Raw genomic sequence first — 7,133 nt, 5'->3', positions numbered from 1 at the left:
TTCCATCGGGTTTGCTCTGACCTATACGCATACTGAATGGAAATGGGATCGGGTCACCATGGATTTTGTAAGTGGTTTACCTCTCACCGGAAGAAACATGATGCAACATGGGTGATAGTTGATAGATTGACAAAGTCGGCACACTTTACGCGATTAGGGTGACTACTCACTAGAGAGGTTAGCGGTGTATATTAGTGAGATAGTTAGATGCATGGAATTCCACTTTCCATCATATCGATCGAGACCCAAGGTTTACATCGAGATTCGGAAGAAGTTGCATGAATCCTTGGGTACACAACTCCATTTCAAAGATGACTTTCCATCCTCGACGGATGGGCAATCCAAAGAGTAATCTGTAAACAATTGATCCAATTGAATTAGTACAAATAATTAATTAAAATGATAACAATAAAATTAAAGATATGGCAGTTCCTTGAGTATTTGCTGAGGAGTTGTGTCAGTGAGTTTGAGGTAAGTTGGGATAGATACCTCCCATCGCGGAATTTGCATACAACAATAGCTACCAAGCTAGTATCCAAATGGCTCCGTATGAAGCAATCGTATGGGAGAAAATGTAGAACTCCAGCAGTCCGGACTGAATTGGGCGAAGACAAATGGTAGGGCTGCACAGTGAAACAGCCGAGGAGAAGGTAAAATCAATCAAAGCCAATCTCAAAGTTGCCTCTGCATGCATGTAAATCTTATGCCGACCTGAAGAGAAAAGAAATAGAATATGGGGTTGGCGACAAAGTGTTCCTCAAGGTGTCACCATGGAAGAAAGTGTTGAGGTTTGGAAGGAAAGGTAAGTTAAGCCCTAGGTTCATTGGCCCATATGAAGTCATTGAACGTGTGGGTCCAGTGGCCTATAGGCTAGCTTTACCACCAGAGCTGGACAAGATCCACAATGTGTTCCACGTGTCTATGCTCAGAAGATACCGCTCAGATCCTTCACATGTCATCTCCAGAGAAGAAATTGAAATACAGCCGGATTTGACATATGAAGAAGAACCTCTACGGATCTTGGCTCGGGAAGTGAAAGAGTTGAGAAACAAGCAAATTCCATTGGTGAAAGTGCTTCTGAGGCACCACAACACCGAGGAGGCAACTTGGGAAAGTGAAGAGTCGATGAGGCAACAGTTCCCTCAACTGTTTGCATCAGGTAAATTTCGAGGATGAAATTTAAATTAGAGGGGAAGAGTTGTAACACCCTCCCGATAACCACTCCATACATCCTACTGTTCCGGTGACCGGTGTCGGTCCGGACAGCTAGAATGTCCGGAAAAATATTTAAACTAAAGTCAGGAACCATAATTAACTCAAATACTAATAAGAAAAAAATTTAGTAAAAATTTTAGAAATAAAATACAACCAAGTTAAACGAGCCCGGTGCCCTAGCGATGGGTAACCAGAGGGAAGTTGCGGTTCTCGCAACGAGGAGCCCTAGACCCGGGGGAAAAATTATAAAATAATTTTTAGGACTCCAGAGAAGGGTTATTGAGGTTCCCATGGCATTAGAATGCCAAGAAAATACCTAGAAAAATTTTTCAATCGGTACAGACAATTTTGACCCGTTAAGCCAAACGGAGGGCATTTTGGTCATTTCGCCTTCCAAGGTGATTTTTGGCCGACTTGTCCAGTTGAGTAAATAATTAATATGACATAAAATATGAAGAAACATTACTAGAAATTAAATTGAACTTGAGTAGTGATGAAAAGAAAAGAAAAATCAAAGAAAAGCTTATTTATGACATCATGGTGATGTCATTAAGAAATTATGACCAATCACAATTAAGCCATCCTTTGACTAACTATTAAAAGAGATAATTGAGACTAAGAAATAAAAGAAAAACCAGCAGCCACCCCCTTTCCCATTCCAGCCGAAATCCCTATCCTTTCTCCCTCCATTAATCTTCAATCAAAAGCTTGATTTTTCCCTTGTTTACACCACAAAACCCTAACTTCTCTTCATTAAAGCTTTACCCCACATCTTAAACAAGCTCTTGGCAGCCAACAAGAGGAAAGAAATTGAAGTTTGGGGCTTGGAAAAATTCTGCCACTTGAGGTTAGTGCACCTATATCCATTAAACTCTTTATTTTCATGGTTTGGGACTTGAAACTTAGTGAGAATTGTGATTTAAATGAACAAACACCTATGTCTATGAGCTCTTGAATTTCGGCTGCCCTAACTATGGAATAGGAGGGAGTGTTTTTAGGAGCTTGAAGTGAATTAGAGTTATGTTGGAAGTTTATAAACACAAGAACAATGATTAAAGAGCTAACTAAGATATATTGTATAAAAACATGAATTTGAATTAGGGTTTTGTGAGAAAAATGTAAACTTGGTTTAGGAAATTATTAGAGAGCATTTTAATGATCAATTAGTGACCATTTTAGGTAATTTGACTAACAAATGGACTGAAAAATAGGATTGCAAAGTGAGGTTGCAGGCTGCCCTAGGACAGCAGCATAGGGATTGAAAATTCAAACCATTTGTACTGCCATAACTTGGGCTGTGTTAGTCCAATTGGTGTTTGGCCAATTGGACATGAAACTAGGCTTATAATGGCACATTTTTTCTGAAGAAACCATGCCCAAAAGACCAAAGCAAGAGGACCAAAACTTGGCCCCAATCTGGATACCCTGCAACTGGTTCTGCAGAATTGACACTGTTCATTTGGCCATAACTCACTGTAGATATGGTCAATTGACCTGAAATTTTTACAGCAATAAGTTAAGACATAGAAAAACAACTTTCATGAAGGAACCTACCCCAAATTATGGCCAGAACCTAACCTAAATGGCAGTGGAAGTTACTGTTCATGTTACTGTAGATATGGTAATTTCTGCAGAATGAGAATCCGGCCAGCTGTGGTTTGTGGATCATATCTGGAGCTAAAAAACTCCAAATGGAGTGATTCAAAAAAGGAAATTCAACTAGACAAAATAAGGAACAACTTTCATGTTTTACATTTCTTCAAATTTCCACAGAAACAGTGTCCAATGGAACAGTGAAGTTGACTCACCAAAACTGAAAATTCTGCTTGTGTTGGTTTACACTTTGAAATGGTATTAACACTTAATGCCAACAAGTTTTAAACACCAAATGTGGTATGTTGGGAGTGCCAAAGTCAATGTACATATTTTCTATCCAAAAGTCAACATTTTTGTTGACCAATGAGGTGAATAGTAACACCAAAAACATGAAATTCACAAATTGAAGAATTTAAAAGTTTCAAATGCCCTAGTATACCTAACAAGATTGGTTTGGATAGTTTGGCATGCCAATAGGGTTCAGTTAGCAGTACTGCACATGGCAATATGCCATTCCGTGATTTCATGGCTTTTAGCCATTCTGACTTTGTATTGAGATTTGGCCTTGTGCCTGATATTATTTACAGCTTGTTAGCTGTTCTGTTGCACACCGGGAGATGCATATGTGACCGATGGTGTGACGGCCCGAGGTACTAGGTACCCAGTGCCAGTTTACCCGTTATCCAGTCCAGTCGTCTAGTGTAGGTTACTTGGGGCAACCAAATGGATAAAAGTGAACAACGTTAACGAAATAACAGATATACCAATACCAAACAAAGAAAGCCTACACATTCTATACACATTCATTTTCTTGCTATTTTCTTCTATTATATTATTGCACCACTAAGCATTATTGCTTAGCGCGTTGCTTTTGCCACGCGTAGGTACTGGAGATCCCGATCGTGAGCCCAGTAGACCACAGACTGGGTGAGTCCATCCGGCAGTTCTGCTCAGTGTCCGTGTCACCTCAACTTCTGCCGCGCCTTGGTAGGACACTAGGTATCATTTTGACATTTTGTAACTTAATTTTGATTTTTCTTCATATGTAATTAAACTTGTGTAATGTATATTGATGTTTATGTAAATTATGAAAATTGTATTTGTTAATGGAAAAGTAAATGTTTACTTGTGATTTATATGTGATCATCACATGTGAATGATGAATGAGAGTTGAAATTGAAATGTTGAGATCTTGATATTGGAGTTGAGAATGATTGAATTTGTTTATTGGAAGTGTTTTTAACAGGTTCTGAAGAACTGTTTTCTCCATTTTTAGCCGGTACTCCGCCGGATTTTCTTTAAAATTTTCGGAACCTCAAATAAATTATAATTTCAATAAAGGAACTATATTTCACAAACTATATTCTAAACTTTGACAAAAATTAATTAAGGTAAAATAGAGTGTGCTGGTACACCGTGTGGCATAGCTTGCTCGCCTACACTGTAGACGGGTAAGGGGTGTCACAAGAACTTAGTCTACAAAAATTTAAATGCAATGAAACCAGTGGCAAAATTTCTATAAGACATAGATCTACAATATTGGTAGTTTGACCAAAGCCCAGAAATCAAGGGAACTAGGTTAATTGGCTAGGTCAATTTAGTATGCAAATTCTGGAAGTTGCGTAAGTGACCACTTGACCCCAGAATAGTCTTTTAGTCATATCTCCCACTAGGAAACTCCAATTGGGATGAGCCATACTGTTATGGAAACCTAAGAAATAGAACTCCAACTTTTTTTCAGACACTGTCCTCAAATTACGAATGTAAGAACCCTAAAAGTTGAGTCAAAGGCACTGACCTGAACTGGAATCCAGTTGGCACATGGTACATGAGTCCAAGCCAGTTATTTGGTTATAATTAATTCTACAAAACTTGAAATGTCACACCTTATCTCTTGTAAGGCACGACATGTTCCTGTAACATACCTAATGAATTACCGAGCTCCATCTACCAAAAACCCATTAGTTATGCTACAAAGGATTTTAAAACAAGCCATAGCTTTTTATCTTATCAATTCTTTTGTGGAAAACTGCATGAAAATAGTTAAAATTCCATGTAAACATTTATTGAAAATAATGATAGACTAAATATTTCAAAAGTTATATTTTCATAAGTCTCAAAGTAAAATACAAAATAGTTACAAACTCAAAATGTGATAGCAATGCAATGCTTTTAAATACAAACTGCTCAATATCCGTACATCCATACATATAGGTATAAAATACATCCAAAGGAATCACAAGGGTATACCTAACGTAAATACCCATAAATAATACCAAAATGCTGCTTCCAAGTCTCTCACTCGGCAACCTTCTCCTTTTCCTTACCTGCGATAGCATAAAGAAGCTATCGCTGAGTATATCACTCAGTGGTGCACAACTAATAACTTTAAAACTTAAGGTAAAACATAATTTGTTAAAGCATAATAAATCACATTTTTCTTAAGCATGAAAACTTCACAATAGTTCTAAGTCCATAAGAGCCATTTATTGGAATAACATTTCAAAAGAGAAATCACACTTCATAAATCACAATTCACAAAGCATTAGTGTTGCCAACATCAACATACAGTTCAGGACATGACACAAAATTTCACGATCAGTGCCGTGTTGTACACTACGACAAAGCAATCTCAACCTCACTAACCGTTATTAATGAGGGAAGGGCTAGCTAGCTAATGAGTACTCATGTAGTCTTACCCCACTAACCGTTATTAATGGGAGACATAATCAATATCAATTATAAAACCCCAAGTAGCTATTACTACTGAGGAGTTCCGAAGGGACTGTCATGCTAACTTTGGTTTCAAAACAACTTTCAAGAGTTTCTAAATCAATAATCGCATTTATAAAATAATAATATATTCAAATCACCATAAAACCCATAAAAGGGGTGGCAACACATAAATTCCTCAAATACAAGAGAAAAAAATACCTCATTCAAAATAAACTCATTTCAAATCAAACTCACTCAAATAAACTCATTCAAATTAATTTACGAAGCTAAAACAAAGAAAAAGGTTAGTTGTGCACAAACCTTCAATAATTCTCCTTCCTTGTTACCTACTTCTCCTTGTCCGTTCCAACTTCTTTTTCTACTGAAAAGACACAAATAGAATACCTCAATACCAATCTCAATTGTTGCCAAGAACTCATTACATGCATGTCTAATACATCCTAAGTTAGCTTTGAAAATTTCAGAATATTTTGGTTTTGGGACAACTTGGTGCCTCAATTTTTGAACCCAATTTGTACCTAGTTTCGATCATAATTTGATGAGGTGTTCTTCATGAAAATTATTCATTTAGGTCTTAAATTTATTTTCCTTTTTGAATCTCCTAATTGGGAGTTGTGTAGCTCAAGTTATTCCCAAAACATGATTACTGTTGACATCACTGTTCATGCTGCAGATTCAGTTCTGGCAGATTTATCGATCCAATTTCGTTCAGCAATTTAGTCAAGTTAAGTCCATAATTTAGTCTAATGTTCTTCATATGAAATGTTTTACTATGTCTTAGGTTTCCATCGGTTCAAGAATCGCCTAAATCGGAGTTTTCTAGAGAGAGTTATGGCCATGCAAAATTTACTGTTCATATGGTAAATCTGCAATTCTGCAGATTCGATGATTCAACTTTGATAAGCAATTTGATTGGGTTAAGTCCATAATTTGGCCTCAAGTTCTTCATATGAAATGTTCTACTATGTCTTAGGTTTCCATCGATTCAAGAATCGCCTAAGTCAAAGTTTTCTAAAGAGAGTTATAGCCTTGCAAAATTTACTATTCATTTGGTCAATTTTAGGTGCCCAGATTCTGGCAGATTTGGTGACCCAAATTCGTTCCACAAATTGATTTAGTTAAGTTCATAATTTGGCCTAACATTCTTCATATGAAATGTTCTACTATATCTTAGGTTTACATCGGTTCAGGAATCACCTAAATTAGTGTTTTCTAGAGAGAGTCATGACTATTTAAACTTTACTGTTCATGTGCATAATTCTGTAGGTTCCAGAATTTTATCTCCCATTTCAAGGCTTATTTCGGGTAGCTTAAGATCATTTTCAGGGCAAGGTATCTTCATGAAAATTCTAGCTCTATGTCTTAAGTTTTGTTTCCAATTGGTCTCACAACAATTGGAGTTGTGTAGCTTAAGTTATGGGCTTCCAAACACACTGATATCAGTGTGCAAAATTCTGCCCTAAGTTCAATTTTTCATTTCTTCAATTACTTCCATTAACCAACCTTAATTCACATTTAATTCACCCAAAATGACTTTAATTTAGGATTGACACATCAATGGCACTTCCTAGCATAAAACTGACAAT

The sequence above is a fragment of the Hevea brasiliensis genome, chromosome 11, assembly GCF_030052815.1.
Source record: "Hevea brasiliensis isolate MT/VB/25A 57/8 chromosome 11, ASM3005281v1, whole genome shotgun sequence".
Lineage (NCBI taxonomy): Eukaryota > Viridiplantae > Streptophyta > Magnoliopsida > Malpighiales > Euphorbiaceae > Hevea > Hevea brasiliensis.
Note: the sequence above shows the minus strand (reverse complement) of the source record.